The 18,898-nt window shown below is 39.5% G+C and overlaps 1 protein-coding gene across 6 annotated transcripts in view; it reads right to left on the bottom strand.

The window, feature by feature from the left end:
• Positions 1-2,934, bottom strand: part of LOC143038485 (cytotoxic granule-associated RNA binding protein tiar-1-like) — a 32,563-nt gene extending 29,629 nt beyond the window's left edge. For all 6 annotated transcript variants that reach the window (XM_076207722.1, XM_076207724.1, XM_076207726.1 and 3 more), the window contains exon 1: positions 2,783-2,934. The gene's annotated coding sequence lies outside the window, so the exon portion shown is untranslated. The remainder of the gene's footprint in view (positions 1-2,782) is intronic.
• Between the last annotated feature and the right edge of the window lie 15,964 nt (positions 2,935-18,898).

Here is an 18,898-nt window from a genome sequence, read left to right as displayed (position 1 = left end):
TCTATTCTCCCTCCCACCCCCTCAAGCCATTTTCTGATTGTGAACTTGGATAATCTTAGTTGCTCTGCTGGATTATCATCAAATCATCTGCATAGAAGGATGCTTTGGTGTTATGTTCTTAATCTGGTGTTCAAAGACTACTTGTGAAAAGCACAAGCAAGTATTACACTTTGTGGGGTTCCATTATTGTCTTTTAGCCCCCAGTTTTGGTTGTTTTCGGTTACTGCCGACCTGGTAAGAAGTTAATTTCTTGTCATTGTTGTAAATATGTCTATATAATATTTTTTGATAGTATGTCTGGGAAATATGCCTTGTTCATGTTTATGGCTACCATAAACATTCTTTCTAATGGAACTTTTCACGATGAATCTTCCTGGCACTTGTTGATCTGCCTCATACAAGAACACTTACGCAATGACATCAATTTTTAATGGAAATACAACCGCAAATTGCGACACCCCACATAGGGTATCGATTTCACAGTTTCATGTACTCAATAATTTACACTTTGACACCCAAACAGACCAATTATACATTATTCTTTTAAAACTGGAGACCAATTTCCACTCAAATGAAACAACACATGTATGCATGCATACAAACACACACATATTGTGTGTGCCTCGATCTAATTGGCAAACTTACTCGAATCAATGAAATATTTCCTGTAGGGAAGTTATATGAAAATTAGTGTTGTATTAGTGCAGGACAACTGCCACCAACTTATAGGAGGGGACATTTGTTGATTCTCCGATCTCCATGTGTGGATGACAATGGATATACAGTGCCGTGTACCTACAAATGGAGGTGAAAGTATTGACAGGTTTTAAGAATCAACAGTAAGAAGTAACTCTTCATTTAACTCTCTAAATATAAACTTCCCTTTCATATGGGGGTGGTCAGGTAAAAAGCGTAAGCTCAACCTAACCCATCACACACTTATCTGAAAAACCCATTTATTGTCACATCCATCTCAGCTCCTTGTAGATGACGGGTAATCTGTCACCCACTACACTTGCTCAAGTCCAGCATGGTATAGCATATTCATAGCAAGGTTCTAGACTCTAGAGCAATTATTGATTTGTTTTTGCTGCTTCATTACAGGGCAACCCACCCTTCATCCACTTTAGAAAATAAATTGAAAAGACAAGAGATAATTTTTGGCCGTATCATTGCATCATCCATTTGCACCCACTCTCCATTTGTACCTATCTTATACCCATCCCTATCCTTCCTTGCTAGGTATTCCCCTTACAATGAATGTTCCCTTTACCCCATCCATTAACCTCATTCTTGGTCTTCCCTAAGTTTCATCAATCCACTTCCGTTTTCCACACTACCATAGTTTTTCATTCATTCCTTCTTTCAATATACCCAATGGAAACGTCAAAATCATTACAATCTGATTAGCTGATCTAACACTAAATTTAATTTCCAAATTCCCTGCATGCAATTTGTTTTTTTCTATGGAACCCATTTTCAATTTCGAATAATACATTATAATTCATTATATTTCTAAACTTATTTTTGAGTAATAGTTTCACATTCTCTACCCTAAATATACATTTTTCTTGATCAAAAACAATTATTTTCAATGAGAAATCAGAAGCAATCAATAAGTGTTTAATATCAAGAATACAAGCAAACTGGGCCCATCACCAACTCTGCCCACAAAAACAAAGTTAGACCCATCCAACAAACAGTCTCAGCCCACCCTCCCTTACAAAGTTGTCAATTGTGATATCTAAATCTGTCAAAAGATATTTGTATAGTTTATATTTCAATTCTTTGCTATTTATGATTTAGCAAGTCTGGCTTGACACGAGCTTCCCCTCCTCCCAATTTTTGTTCCAATCATGCCCATTTATTCCAACACTGTAAAATCCCAAAATTACATAAACATTGATATCAAACAAACTTTTTGTTGTTCATTAGTTCTTACCCATTCCATACAAGAAAAAATATCTTTGCAATAAAAAAAACAAAAGAAGTGAATAACATGTTTGTATGACTGGAATAATACTGGTCAACTAATGATTCATGTGAAAAACATGATCACACTAAATACATAAGAATTCAAAGTTGTGCTACTGTAACTATTACTATGAGCCTAATTATACATACCATTGTTCAATATTGTATTCACATCGCTACCAAGACAATATATTCAATAACCTACATTCTGCAAAGTATATTGAAGCTTGAAGACATACCTTTTACCCTACGTAGTAACCGCGAAAACAAAACCAATGCCAAAATTCAGTGCTGATGTCCCTGACAAATCATTCTCATCACACCTATAGTAATAAGTCAGGAAGATTACATCAATTTGCAATCTCACAACTGAAATTCAAGTATTCTGACCTATTCGAGAAAATTAATTCCAAAGAACAATTCTAATGTTTCTACTTTTGTCCCCATTTCGACAATAAACTACGCTTAATATGTCCTATAATTACGCGAAGTTTATGTTACGTGTACTATGCAAAGATTTCGACATCGTGAAAAAAATGGTTGTTACTCAACGGATGTTTGGGGTTAGGTACCGAAAACTTGTCACCTCTAGGAAATTCAGGCCTAAGTGAATCATTAAATTAGTAAACCATAACAACAAGCAATGGATAATGCTTGGATAGTGTCTAAGATCAATAGATGTAACCATGCAAAAGAAACCTGCATGAAATCCGATGCTGCATTGGTCGTCGTTCACAGCTGGCTGTCAAAACACTTTGTCTACACTTGCTTTATATTCTTCAATATACAAACTCTGGCCTACATTTACCTGTATTTATATGAAGACAATAGAATATATCAATTGGCTGGAGCAGTTCTAGAAGAGTCTGAAGTAAAGGAACGACAAATTTCTGGTGCTACACTCGTGAAAAAGCCACCTCAGCGGGAGCCGCCATCATTCAGCAGCGTCAGAGTAGTACTGTTTCGATGGTTCTCTTAGAAAAGCAATCATGACTTAAACAAAAAAAAAAAGATGTAAAAATATTCAACACCATAAATATATGCAAATTATTATATATTTAATAATTTGTACTGATAAGAACTAGTAGATGAAGTATAGATGTGTGCAGAGGTCAATCAAGGTTACGATAGGCCGTTCCCTTTCGACCTTCCTTTGTCACACCTTGAGCCAATAAACTGTATTATTTCACTAAAGGCTTTTATATGGTTTTATTTGTTAATCGCGTAAACGTTCTTCTATATTATGATACAAGCAACGACGAAATTGGGACTTAAAAAGCTAATAAATTTGGTTCTTTGTTCGTTGGTCTCATTTTGCCATGCGCAAGGTTTTGGCGATCTTTGGATCTGATTTAAATGGGATGCATTGGCATTAAATTTTAATATTATGATAGGAGGCAAACTTGAATACCAGAATTTTTTTTAGTAATACTGTTTACTATCACAGAATATCGCCTATGAACAATGCAGGGGGAAATACAAAATGCAAATTATTCCATCATTTCAGTGAATCCAGTGTACCTTTGATTTGAACTGGTGTACGAAAAGCGTATCTAATGCTTTACTTATGCTGGCTGATCTTTATATTGAAATATTTTTCAGTTAGTCCAATATGAAAAAACTACAGTTTTTCCATGGGATGCTGTAGACGAATCCTGCATTACTACAAGAGGACTTTTTAATGAGGAGTTTTTTGATAGTGTCATTAAGAATAACATTGACGTTGAACGCCTTAAGAGAAGACCTAATGGATTTTTCTTACACAACTGATGACGTTTTTCAGGTGTCTTAAAGTAAGAATTCCTGGCCCTAATCTGGGACTTATCTACACTACATTTTGGATATTTCAGGTCTGATGCAATGTCATATATCCTTTTCATCTCTCTGTGGTTTCTGCAATTTTTTTTGGTCACGTGCGTACGTATCTCTTCCACTCTTCTCTTCTTTCATACTCCTTATTTTATTATACCTATAAATATCTATATCATTAATATTAATCTTGCTGTTTTCATATCACTGTATTTACCAACGAAGCCTTATTTCTTCTCGTATGCCATAGAAAACGAATCTCAAGCGTTTATGACGTCATGTCGTTTCTGTATGACCACACGATGCCGCGCTAGAGAATTAGCAGGTACGTTAAGCCTCCATAGGAATCTATTTATCTTTTTCGGGTATAAAAGGTGTATTTTTGCTTCTGTATGATTTAACAAACTTAATATTAACATTATAACCTTGCTATAACATAAGTCCCCTGGTAAGGGGGAAAAAAGCCTTGGTATATGTATGTATGTATGTATGTATGTAGGCTACTAGCTGCAGTATCATGGCAATCGAGGTAGAGTTACAAAACTACCTAACAATTCTTCTTAAACAATACTCAAATATAATTATAGTATTTTCAAGTGTGATAACTACGAATTACCCAATATAACTGGGAGGTATGATAATCTAAATCTAAAAGATAGACTGTGCACATTCTGTAATCTAGGTGACATAGGAGACAAAGTACCTAGTCAAATGCCCTTTTTTCTATGATAAAATTTCTAGACATTTGTCCTGTTCTAACGCTATACCTATGCTGGCTGATCTTTATATTCAAATATTTTCCAGATTGACCAATATAACAAGAACTACAGTTTTTCCATGGGATGTTGTAGACACACCCTGCACTACTACAAGAGGACTTTTTAATGGGGAGTTCTTTCATAGCGTTGTTCTTAGAAATACCATTGACGATGAACGCCTTATCCCTTTAGCGGGCAAGTGTACTCCAAAGTCCCGATGTCGGGCACAAAACGAAAACTCGACGACGACGACGACGACGACTACGCAAAAGAAGAAGGAGGTGGAATTTTTTTCAACGTGAAATGCTCGCTAAGGGCTATTTTGAAAAACGACGAAAAAGAAGACAAGGCGATACTGTTGAAACTTTTCGAGAAACGATGCGTTTCCGTATCAAAAATGATGGTACGTGGATCGACGCTTCTACGGCTCATCGTTGAAGATTTGTTGTTAGAAGACACCACCGATGAAAAGTGGCCTAATTTCGAAAACCATAACGTCTTTGTTATAATTTTACGAAAAGGGAGCGACGCCAAAATTACTAAAGCCGCCGACGCTTACCCCGTCACCGGGAGAGTGTGGAACAAGGATTTCGTACGTGAAACTTTAGGGCAGGAAGAAATTGAACGATACGACGGCGACTACAACATCATAGCTTACGCCGCGCAGCGGCTACACACTGCTTTCGCCAATAATCTTCGAATAAATTTTGTGAATCGTCAACGATACGCCATACGACACGTTCTGAATGAAAACGATAAGAAGAATAAAAACATGGTGTACTTTTTACAGTCAAAGATCAATAATTGGAAATATATGGGACGGATGAGTCAAGAACAAGAATCCTTGATTGAAACTCACAAAGAATTCATCGATGAAAATCGTAAACATTTGGGGTTAGGAAACGGTTCTTCGAAGGAATTCTTTGCCAAATCGGCTCCTCTGGAAACGCTGTTACGGTACTACGGTTTTCTGAAGAGGACCTTTACCGATGACAAAAAGATCAAGAAGTTTCCACTAACGCCAACGCACAGTATTGCTGTACACCACGTACAGTTTGACCAGTCGGGAATGAAGGGTGTTTTGAAGAATTTACATTTTGTCAAGAAATATGTAACGACGCGGAAATTGGAGAGAGAACTGATGGAGTTGCCCGCAATCCACGAAGACGACATCGAGAAGGAAGTTTTTGAAGATTTTTCAACGGCTAAAAAGAGTTTGAGAGAAATGGAAAAACGTGTAAAGAAAATGCGTAAAACACACGTAGAATCACCCGAACAACCAGAAGAAATGGAATTGGAAACCGAAAAAAACAGAAACTGAAACAGAACAACAACAACACTGGGAAAACCTTTTCGACATGAAAAAGGTAAAGAAACTGTGCAACAAAAAGGACTGGCACCCTCATATGTTTGAAACGAACGGCGTCAGCGTTTCGGTACTGTTCAAGAAGGGGAACGACGTAAAAGTATGGGGAAAAAAGAGCCGACCGAAAAAGAAGAAGAAGAAAAAGGACGATTCCCGAGAGAATCGAGACCAAAAAATACCAGCTAACGCGTCTATAGTAGTCGGCATCGACCCTGGGAGAAGAAATGTTATGACGTGTGCCGTCTACGACGTCGAAATATCACGAGTGGTTCAAAAAATCAAACTGACATCGGGACATTATTATATTAAATGTGGCTTCACTCCTCGTCGTAAAACCATGGAAAACTTGAAGGAAAGAGAAAAAAAAAATACAAGAAGGCTTTGGAAGAATTGTCCAACATCGAAAATTCGTACGAGGAAATCATCAGGAAAAGACACGAAAATTCCAAAGAGCTCTGGCGTGTGAAAAGTTTCAAAAAGTGGCGGGACTGGGGACTACGCGTCTACTCCCAGAAGCAAAAGTTCGCGGCCAACTTTTGTAACAAGATTTGCAATTTGGTAGAAAATGTGGAAGGCGGAGCCTACGTCGCCTTCGGCGCTGCCAGATTCGCCGCCACGGGCAAGAACGACCACTTTGCCAGTCCCTATGGCGCTTTCCGGCAGGTTCTGGAGAAACGTTTGGGTGGAAATAATGGAAAATTCTTTTCGATAGACGAGAATTTCACGTCCAAAGTTTGTCATCGGTGTCTGGCTCCTACGAAAAAGGTTATGAGAGAAGTCGAGGACAAAAATGGAGAAAAACGCATGAGGCAAGTCAGAGGTCTCGTAAAATGTTCGCTTGTGCGTCAAGAATTATCTTCGACCATTGGTGAGTCTTCGACTTCTGCTTCTGCGCGAACATCGTCACGGTGCCACATTGGCGGATTCCTCCTGGACCGAGACGTTAATGCTGCAATCAACATCGCAAAAAAAATCCGTCTCTGGAATGTGGCCTTTGGATTTGGTGGAAAAAAAGACGAAGATGGAGCAAGGAAAATTTTATTTTCCATACAATAACTTTTCTTCGCGGTAATTCGTCTCCGTCAAATATCAAACCAGTAACCCCAGACACGGTGGTGCACGGGATTTTCGACCTTGTTGATGACACGACGCTAAAGGGTTAACACCACGTTACGCTATGACTGGCTTTGTCCACCATCCATAGGATGGTGCCCGGACAAAAGGTCCTGAAATCTGCACCCCTGGGACAAAATGTCCCCAACGGCCTACGTGGGTGGTCAAAATGTCCTCAATTTTTTTTTCTAAAAATTTGTCAGATGTGTTTTACTTTATTCCTTTATATGTTTTTTGGTGGCTAATGAAATTTAACAAGTAAATGCAAGGTAATGCACATAGGTAAAAATAACAGTAAGTACGATTACAAGTTATTTTGGAAATTCGTTAACAAAAGTGAGTAGTGAAAAAGATCTTGGCGTAATTATCAGTAACGATCTCAAATCATCCATGCAAATGTTGAGTGTTATGGTAAGGACATTTGGGAATGATATTGTAAACAATATGTAGAGTATAGAAACCTATAGAAAGTATCATTAGAGGACTTTTTCATTCAGGATTATGGTAGTATGGTAGAGCAAAGGATTAATCAATTCTATATATAAACCACAATTAACTATGACCCAAAATGTATAAACAGTTGATAAAAATCAATATTTGTTGAAAAAAATGGGGACATTTTGTCCTAAATATTGGGGACATTTTGTCCCGGGGGTGCAGATTTCAGGACATTTTATCCGGGGACATTTTGTCTGGGGACCTTTTGTCCTACATTCCATAGGATACATGTGCCCAGTGGCTATATGGAATCGCTAAAGCTGTCAACAGTTCAGTGTTTTTGTCAAAACATTGCTGTATTATTCTCATTAAAATTAATAATCGCCTCATTGGGTTTAAAAAAAATTCAAAGACAGTAGAATTTGGAAGCTGGTGTTCAATATCGCCCACATGTTGCCAACGATTCGGCTAGAAATATTGTTTATAAAGAAATTTTGTGTTCAACTTCTAGATAAAGAACAATTTGTGTTACTAAACTAGTTGCTTACAAGTAACAAACTGACATCGCTGAGCGTGCAGAACCCATGCGTGGATATCACTGAGATTCGACGACATTAAGACACGAAGAGAATTAAGTTCAGACTCAAGGATGAAGAAATCTAGGTTATAACTCTTGATTTCAGTAACTGCTAAGTTATTTGCAACATCAAGCAACTTCCGCCACGGAAGAAATATATTCCTTGGGCAACTTCTTGATGTCGTTATTAATGGAATATGCGAGAGGGGGAGGGAAGCACCAGGATATTCAGCCCCCTAAGCTAACTCTACAATACAAAGTCTATTGACTGTATGACACCGAGTCAGTCCACACGCAGGGAGGCGTGACATGTATTTGGCGTCAATTGATGTACGTAGATAACAAATTGTATAAAAAAGTAGACGAGGTCGAAACCTTAGGCCGCGCCGGCACTGAATATGTTCGGTATTTGTGGTTCTTTTATTATAAGGTATCACTAATTTGTTTGGGGATGTGCTTCTCTGAAATCGAATCTGGAAATGAATTGTGGGAGAATAAAAACACTCGAAGTCAGTTAACATTAATTTATTTTTACGATTTCATTTCATTATATTTAACAGAACAAATTTCCTAAGTATCCGCATAATTCAAAGGTCAATGAAAGATAGCACGAGTTATTCACAACCATCGAACACAAGTAAGTGGTTGATTTTTTTTCCGAGGCGACGGTTCTTTCAAATCTCAATGGCCTTTGATAACAATAAGTCTAAATGTGTACATTTATTTTGGTATAGATACATTATCAATCATTCATTGTTTCAATTCTCTTGTGCAGGATTGTTCAAATATCCATCTTTTCAGTATCATTCGAATCCATTATGAAAAATAAACTAACGGAAAGCTACACTCCGTTGATAGGATGTATATGGAATTTGATTACCCCTTTATTCAAACTAAACATATCTAAATGACAAGTCCTTCTAAAAAAGAATGGCCCTAGGATAAATATTCATCCCTGTCTTCCATCCATTGCCCTTAGTCAGAAGCAACGCACTAAGGTACATCACATCCACAGCAAGGCCGCTTCAGTTAATCGGCGATATCCTCTGGATAGCTGGTCAGGCGGCGGTAAAGGGCATGCTCGAACACCTTACCAAAATGTTCTAGTAAAAATGTGGGACGATGGGGTAAGGGTTTCTAGGGTTTGGGAGTCAGCACGGAACGGGAAAATTGCGTAATTGAGGGAAGTATCCAGAGACAAGTGAGATATTGCACTTTGATGCAAGTGTTGACTGGCATGCCTAATGGGCTAGGAGACTCGACACGATACCTCCTCCATTGCGTGTGGGATTATTAAAGGGCTGTCTTTGTATAACATAGCTATATCAGCAGGGAGGGGAAGAAATGTCTGTGAAAAAATGTAATGGTAGTTGTGTATGAAAGAGGGCTATTGCCACCGGGCGATTTTTAGGGATTTTTATTGCGTGATATCGTGGCTGGCTCAGGAGGGATAGGTAAAATACTTGGAGTTGGAGGCCGATATCAATATCTGTAATTGTGAGGAGGCTTTTGTGACATTTATTCAACAATAACCTCAACCAGCAAAGAAAAAGAGTAAGAGGCTTAGTCGTACGGACAGACAGAAAAAAAGAAATGGAAAGAATTTTAGTGGTAGGTAAATTGAAATGAGAAGATGCAGTAGGAGAGAAAATTAGAGATGAAACTCATTTCAGTAGGAGAAAAAGCTTATGTATATTCTTGTGCTTGTAGTCGTATTTTTGTTTGCGATGTGCTCGTGTGTGTATGCTACGCATAGAGGATTGATTCCTCTATGTGGGTGTACATTCAATTGGATATATAAGGGGCGAGCATATCCTGGTTCCAGCCGACGAAACAGAATTCTTGAAATAGCGGAGTCATTTTGCCGGCGAGAGGAGAACAGGTAATAGTATATATATTCGGTTGAGATGTGAACATATATCAAATATGCATATGGACATATGGACGAATACATATAAGAGTATAAGTATAACCAGCGAGGACTAAACCCGACCAGCACGTCTACTGAGATTTTGTTACCTTTCCTCATGCCTGCCGTTGGATACAGACGGTCTCATGTCCGTGGTACTTAGTCAGACAGAACCCAACACATCACGGCATGCCTGGTCACGATAAAAGCTGGTAAAATGATACGCTGTAACTACATGCGGCTATACACGATTTTTTATGTCCTCCACCCGAGGGAGAGGCGCAGCTAACAAGTAGTCTGTACGGTGTGGTCTAGGTGTGATGTGTCGTATCAGGTGTTTGTGTTTGGCGTGCAGTCTTCCACGGTGTCTCATGTGAAATTTGTGTTTGTGTTGGTTGAATGGACGGACGTTGGCATCTCGATGTAGGGACTCAGCGGTTCAGAAGTCGCTCCATCGCGACCCCGTGATAAACATGATTGCGGCTTTCTGAACCTTCTGATGGTCGTAGTTGTTAGTGGGACATGTCAGCTAGCGCAATCCTGTTGACTGGCACAGAATCGGTCTGACTAGGGCCAGGTACAATCAACGTTTAGTGGACAGTGTTGCGGTTTTGAAGCGCTTTGGCCTTCTCAACACAGCCTTAGCTCTTGCTCCCCGTCTTCGAATTGTGGGGTCCGGGTAAGGCCACTATCCAGTGTGCTACTCAGCATACAGACATGGTATTTCACTGGGATGTTTTTGTTGTTTATTTTAAGAGGAATGTTTGTGACTGTTCTGTTGGTGTTCTTACAGCGGAAGTTAACAGCTTTGCATTTAGACGCGCTAATCTTAATGCTCCACTGTTGCTCCCACGCGTGTGCCCCGTCTAGTATGTTTTGCATTACGTGCAATGCTCCCTGCAGCGCTTTGTGTCTGCTAATGTGATTAATGTCGTCCGCAGGCGAGAGAGTAAGAGCCTGGTGCGTGGGTAATCCGGCTCTGGCAGGTCATTCGTAAATAGATTGTACAGAGTGTGGGTAAGGACTGACCCTTGTGGTACTCCAGTCTTTGGCACAAAAGGTCGGGACAGACAGCCCCGCCACTTTATTCTTATTGTCCTGTCATCCAGGTAGTTGCAGAGCAACCTTGTGAACGGCAGAGCAAAGTCGAAGTTATGGTACAATTTGTACTTGAGGTCTTCATGCCATACAGTATCGAATGCCTTCTCCACATCCTCACAAACCAAAATGACCTTACCAGGGCGACCGTCTGGCGGTCTTTGGACCCACTGTGTGATTCTGGAAATAACGTCATCTGCACCGCGCTCCGACCGAAAACCAAACTGGCAGTCTCTCAGCACGTTCTCCATCTCCAGGTATCCGGTCAGGCGGCGGCAGAGGACATGCTCAACCACCTTATCACGTTACCAAAGTACTCCAGACAGGAGATTGACCGGTAGGAAAGATGAGGAAATGGGTTTTTATGGCTTCTGAATGAGGATGGTATGGGGGACCTTGAAAAACTGTGGGAAGTACACAAAGGCTAGTGAGCTATTGTATAATGTCGTCATGTGTGAGATTATGTTGTCTGGCATACGTTTGAGTAGGTGTGCACCTATGCCCGAAGGGCCAGGGGGATTTGAATTTTAAAGCCAAGATAACCCCCTTTACCTCCTCCAAAATGATGGGGCAGATAAGAGGATCATCTTCATCAAAAGGAGAGAGATCAACAGTCTCGTCAGGAATGAGGTCACTACAGCTATTCATGAAAGAGTTAACAGTGTGCAAGGTGTTAAAGCAGTGTGGTCGTTGCACACCCCCTTTGCCTCCTCCAAAACGATGGGGCAGATAAGAGGATCATCTTTGTCAAAATGAGAGAGATCAATAGTCTCATCAGGAATGAGGTCACTACAGCTATTCATGAAAGAGTAACAGTGTAAAAGGTGTTAAATCAGTGTGGTCGTTACACAGGATGGGGCTTAAGGACCTCTCTCCATGCTGACGCCAGACGGTCAGCCTGGTGTTGGGGAGTGTGTGCAGAGTGGTTAAAATAGTTGATGACCTTGGGTGGAGGCACAGAGAATTCCTCCATCTGTCGTTTGGTGGTCCTCCAGAACTTGAAAGGATCTGTCGCACAGGCACTGGAGAGCGAAGCCATCAGTTGCTCCTCCTCACGAGGTGAATCGATGTAGAGGGACTTCCTCAGGCTCCTCTGTAACCAGTGCATGTCTTGTAGAATAGCGTCACGGCCCTCTGGGGGTGCTTGTAGGAGGTCTATAGATCTGTTCTGTAGCACAATATGTAGTCTGTTAGTGCGCATAGAAGCGGTGAACGTGGCAACCTTACGGTACTTTTTTTTTAGGAATGTGCTTTTTCACCGCGTTTTTGACAAACTTCGTGAGTGAGTGCCATTCCTGCTTTATCGCTGTATGTGGAGCGTTGTTTATGTTGGTGTTGATGTATATGCCATAAGAGTGTTTTTGAAGTATTCCTAGTCGGCCTGACTGTATCGTAACCGAGGTTCACTGGGGATACGGATAGGTGAGGAGGAGATGCGAAGGATCAAGGACAGGTGCTCGGAGAGGGTGGGGGCATCGGGTGAGATAGTAGAGTTGAGCAGGAAAGCACGGCTGTTAGAGAACACTAAATTGGGCTTACCCTGCATTCATTGGGTTATGAATGTGGGAAAGTCCGGACCTAGGATCTTCAGCCGGTGAAGTACAGTAAGAGAGTGCAGTTGCCGACTCAGTGAGTTGCTGTTGTGCGTGCCGGGGCTCCAGTCAGTATGCCTGCAGTTAATGTCGCCAATGAAGAACATTGGAACTTTGTCATCACCTCGGCAATGTCAACAAAGGGGAAGAAAGGGATTCGGGGAGGGCGGTAGAGGGTACACAGGAAAATGGGACCGCGAATAGTGTTCAATTTGCTCATTGTGATGGGACTTCTTAGCTAGAATACAGACGCCCGAGTGCAAAACAAGACCCCGACTCCATGTGTTGAAACCTTGGATCTTGGGGAGAGAGTCGGGGGCTGGATCACCCGTCGAAGTAAAACAAATGACATCAGGACCGTGTGTGGCAATCTCCAACAAGGTGCTGGTCCTTTGTGCGGTCCAGCTTCGGATGTTCTGGTAAAACATACATAAATCCAGTCTATCCATAGGAATAATTAACTTTAGCAAGTCTTGCTTGTTAGAGGGAGTTTTTGGAAGGAAACTTAGTTAGCTTAGGGGCTTGGAGGAGGATGCGCTATCGTTGGAATGGACTTTGTCATCGGCAGTGATGGTGGAAGGGATTACGTCCCGCAGTGTCTCCTTAGTGAGTTTAGTCAGATAAAACTTAGGCCTACCGATCGAGCTGGCTCGTGGTATGACCACACGGCTAGGGAACCTGGAGGAGGTTTTGGCTGTTTCTGATGAGGAGGAGCGAGGACTCAGGATTGGGGCAACGTGAGCGATTGCCACGAGTGGAAGCTTCAAACCTAGAAGCCCTGGACTTGGGGCGCAATGGCCTTGGGTGAGGGTTTTGTGCAACCTCCTTGAGGGAAGAAGAGGAGTTGGAATTGGAGGGTGGGGGGATCCGAGGAGGGGGTAGAGACGGAAAGGGTGGAGGCGGAGGAGGTAAAATGGGAAGCAGATGAGGCGGTGGTGGTGGGGAGAGGGATCTTGGGAAGGGCAGAGGCTAGGTGGAGATAGGGAGGGTTGCTGGAACCAAAGGGAACAGCGTCAGTGACGTCCAGCGGAATGGGGAAGGCGGATAGACTGAGGTGTGTGGGTGCTGCCGAGAGCACCTCCTACACCTGCTGTTTGCTCTTGGACATGAACATCGCTGAATAGACAATGCTCAGAGCAAACACGTGGGCACTCCTTGTCTGGTCGTATCTTGAATCTCCAGGCGGGTACTGGATCGTACCAGTTGCTTCCCCTTCCAAATCCAGTGACGAAGATGTGTGGCGGTTGCCAACAATATAATACACTTTAAAATTATATATATATTCCTTCTATCTACTTACAAATTATTACATTATGGAACTGAGTATGGGCACCTAGTATTCACTTTAGCTCTCTAACAGCCCTATATACAAGAAAAGATGAATTACGTTGTTATCGTATGGCAATATTATATGGTTGAATATGTCGATTTGAGATGCAGGTGTTTCGGCGGTTGAACTGTGAAGTCGAGCCAATTTGACCGAGGGTCACATCACACAATAGGTTGTCCGTGGCTTGTCACTACTACCAGGATCTGACGTCGAGTAGCTCTTGCATGCGCGTGCGCATATGCACACTATCACAGAATGAATAATTCACACTCAAGGGCAAGCGCAAAAGCATACAGGTATTTTTTGCAACAAGACTTAAGTCATATGATTAAGACACGGGGAGGGCATGGTATTTTTTTTAATCTTGTGATAATCATCTACTACGTTTTTATCTAAAAAATCATATCACTGGTAACAAGGTCAGTTCTTTGAATATTAAGCAATTCATGGAATTGGCTATATCTACATGTCTGAGCTATTTATTGGGGGTATGTAATATTTTATGACATGTCTAATTGCGATAAAACATGTGATGTGTGTATTTGTACAATGCGTTATAACTTAATAAAGAAAATATAAAGTGGGAGTTTTTATCTTTTTTGTCTTACGTACGCGCACATGCACTGTACCGTTATCATGCAATGATGTGATCAAAATGGTGTACGTCCAAAATGTCTTCATGCAGTCGGTACACCGAGATGGTAAGCCGAGTTGGCGATTGGCAGAGTCAATAGGTCGATTGACCGAGTTGGCGGTTGGCCGAGGTGGTCCTACACGTGATTAAACATATATCCAGTATCCTTATTGTTTGGGTTTGTTTGCCACCCACCTCCAAGGATCAAAACATCTTACCTAGGGGGTGCTTATTCACTTATTTCAACGCCATCGTACTATCGGTCTTTATTTCATAGTTTACATGCACCATTTACATTCTAAAATTCTTGATCATATCACTTTTCAAACATGATTTGTTATGCTTCTTTAAATGGTTTAATTTCTTGAGTAAATCAACCGGAGGAATTTCGTAGTACAATTCTCAAAGGTTATTTTCCCAATATTCTTTACATATCTGATCTACGTCTCACTACCAGGGTTGCCAGGTGGTTTCAACATTTTGTGGCATTAATTTGTGTGAATTTTGGCATTTTTTGGCAACACTAATGCCCAATTTGGCAAGCATTTTGGTAAAAAAAAAAAAAAAAAAAAAAAAAAAAAAGAAAAAAAAAAAAAAAAATATATATATATATATATATATATATATATATATATATATATATAGAGAGAGAGAGAGAGTGGAGTGGAGTAGTTACTTGAAAATGGAAGAATATTCTTCTACTTCATCTCTATGAAAACCAAGAATTTTTATCAATGTAAAACCAATAAATTGGAAATAAGTAACTATATACCAGTAATCAAAAATAAGGGATAAAGTCTAGACATGTGTCCAGACACATTTTTTGAAAATGATTAAGTCATAGGCAGGAGGCAATACAGAAACAGGTACAAAACTAAACAAGTTTGTTTTTATTCCAGGAATTAGGCAATTTCTCTCTCCATCAATACGAAACCTCTTACCATCTTCATCCACATCAAAACTAGGTTAATCGTACATATACTAACATAAAAAATTCTGTATAAATAAAGTTTGATTCCTTCCATTATCCAGCAAAATTTATCAAAGACATCTTATCTCAAAAGACAATGGAACAAAAATTGACCCATACTATTTGGTATTTTAACTAAAATATATAATAGAAAATAAAAGTTTGATTCCTTCTATTATCCAGCAAAATTTATAAAGACATTTCATAAGACACTTACTAAAATTGACTCATGTATTGTATCTATGTATATTATAGAAAATAAAGCTTGATTCCTTCCATTATCCAGCAAAATTTATAAAAAAATTTTTTTTGCATAAGACACTGGAACAAAAATTGACTCATACTATTTGGTATTTTAACAAAAATATATTATATAAAATAAATAAAGTTTGGTTCCTTCCATTATGTAGCAAAATTTATCAAAACATTTCATAAGACACTGAACTCAAAATTTGGCATTTTTATGGCAAAACTACAAAAGTGCCATAAGAATTTGGCAGTTTTTTTAAGAGATAGCCATTTTATGGCACATTTTGCCAAATTTGGCACCACCTGGCAACCCTGCTCACTACAATATTTGTAAACATTTCTAAGAGTGTTAGCTGATGCGGTTTCCCATATCTTATATATCTATGATTAAAAAACGTTGAAGTGGATGTGATTCTTGTCTGTATTGTTTTTATGATTGTGGATGAATATTTTTGTATCACCTTAAAGTTAGTATTTTCTCATACGTGCAATATTTCTTGAATGGTTATTGCATTGCTTTACAGTATTGAATGCATGTTTATTCATAGTTAAATTACTATTAATTATTCTGTCAGTTTCTCATTGATGTTACCAATTTCACATTTGTTGTATATGTTTGTAATATTTTCTAATCTGACCTATTGTCCTCAGATGATATTTTGTCCGCAAAATATCAATTTTTTCTTCCTATTATTCTATTAGCATCATCCATGCAGTTATTTGTATCAGTCATTATAAGTTATGTGTTTGTAACGCACCTGTAATATTTGCAATTGAGATATAAAATTGGGTGTTTGATATGCTGGACAGTTCTATTGTATGTATAAGAAAAATTATAGTAAGGCAAACATTAGTGTAATAAAACATATGAACGGTGTTTCAATTAAATTTCCGAACTATTCAGAATTCTCCTGATGAAGAAGCTTAATCAAGAGGTGAAAATCAAGAAAAGGGTAATTTTGCGCTTAAAAATCGAATATTTCCAGACAGGGTAATATTGCTAAAGGGAAGAAGCTCCGTCGTTGACGCAGCAACGAACTATTTCACAACCAAGAATTGGCAATCATAGTTGCAGAATTCGAAAGGTATGAGATTTTATCAAGGGTAGGGTTTGTCAAAATATTAGAAATAGTAACATTTCTCAATTACAGTGTGAACAAAGTAAATGAGCGAGAAGTTAGTTTGAATTATGGGAACTTGTATATCGATGTAGTTATTCTAGTCAAAGAAGTGTAATGCCACCAACTCAGAGTATGGGAAGAATTTCTTTAACGCTTTAAATTAACTAATGACGATTGGCATAAATGAATCAGCCAAAGTCCAAAACTTATTCGACAGGAATTACTCCATACTGTAATAGAGATGAAATAAGTAAATAAGGTTATCCTAAGAACAAGGCAATTTCTAATCAAAATCTGAATTGATCTGAGATTTTCTCCAAGTTAAAATTGAGAAAATTGTTCCGCTAACTTAAATTAAGGAATTAACCCATGGAAGTAAGGACTTGACAAATTTTGTGACTTCCATTGGTCTTTTAGATACAAATGACTCATGTTTAGGGTAAGGTTTCATACAACGGATATTACAGAAATATGAATTAACAAACCTGATTGGGGATGGTGCTGTAGTCTACAGTTTAGGTAGTACTATGTTTGAAAAAAGTGTTTATCATATTGAAGGAGAGAACTTTGGTCTTGTTGCACCTCTGGCTAGTCAAATGTCTGTGTGTTTTACTCGCTAGTCAAATGTCTGTGTGTTTTACTCAGTATTCAAATGTCTGTGTGTTTTACAGTGTGCGTAACGGGGATGGGGGATGCTAAGCCCCTTCCCTTCCAACTAACAATTCCTTGAACCATCGACGTCAGATCCTGGTAGTAGTGGCAAGCTACGGACAACCTATTGTGTGACGTGACCCTCGGTCAATTTGGCTCGACTTGACAGTTCAACCCGCCGAGACACCTGCATCTCAAACCGACATATTCAACCATATAATATTGCCATACGATGCAACCAAAGGGTTTTGTTTAGGCAGAAAAACAGGCCTGGGGAGAAAAGGGGTTCTTGATTTTTTTTTACGTTGCTGTTTTGCAAATAAATTCGCAGATAACGTCCACACACAAGTGTCATCTTTGTCCTTGATTTGTGTCACAACACAGGTTAAAGATAATGAAATCGGTTGCAACTGCTCAAGTCCTGTTATGTCCTGGAATTTTTAATTACAATGTGAGATCTATAAGTGACAAAATTGAGGAACATTTAATCTGTTTCCTTCTAAACATGTTTAAGAATTAGACATCATGCATAGGCTTTATAACCTACAAGTTCATCGAACTAAAGAGTGTACTCTCTTTCTGCAAATCATAGTAACACAAACTACTGAAATTTTAGCTCCATGCCTAAAGAATAATACAGGTGCGCACCCCCGACCATAAATTCGCCGCAGTTGACGCATGACGTGACATTGAAGCCAGCCAGCCAGAGAACTCCAAGCAAGCGAAGGGTGGGATCACTTGAGCACAAAGTCTAATGACAGTGTTTGACTCCAAAGTGACGTCAATAAAAGTAACCGTGTAATTCATGTCGTCAGATGTTAGTCGCTTTAAGGATGGTGTCTCTGATATTGAATGAAATAGGCTGGCAGCAAGGAGGGTGCAATGCAGTGCATTTTTAACTGTCGATAAGGTCGAATCTAATTCTTTTAGATATCTTATTCAGTTCAAAGGAACTTCGAAGCTTTAGTGGGTTATGAAGCTAAGCTGATATTTTTGTTGCATTTGTGGGTAATTTAAATACATTTAAGAAATGTACCTTGGCTAACCACAGACGATTCTCACCAGCCAGTAAAAGATTTATTTTGTCGTCCACCGGCAGAGACCGCCACCGTAGAATTAGTCTTTTGACAATATGCGCAATAATCAACTCTACAAAGAAGTAGTAGTAGTAGAAGAAAAAGGAAGAGAAGAAGAGGGAGAGTAAGAAGAAGAAAGAAGAAGAAGAAGAAGAAGAAGAAGAAGAAGAAGAAGAAGAAGAAGAAGAAGAAGAAGAAGAAGAAGAAGAAGAAGAAGAAGAAGAAGAGGAGGA

The sequence above is a fragment of the Oratosquilla oratoria genome, chromosome 24 (assembly GCF_046742065.1).
Source record: "Oratosquilla oratoria isolate Oo_2021 chromosome 24, ASM4674206v1, whole genome shotgun sequence".
Classification (NCBI taxonomy): domain Eukaryota; kingdom Metazoa; phylum Arthropoda; class Malacostraca; order Stomatopoda; family Squillidae; genus Oratosquilla; species Oratosquilla oratoria.
This window is presented reverse-complemented; position numbering and strand designations above follow the sequence as displayed.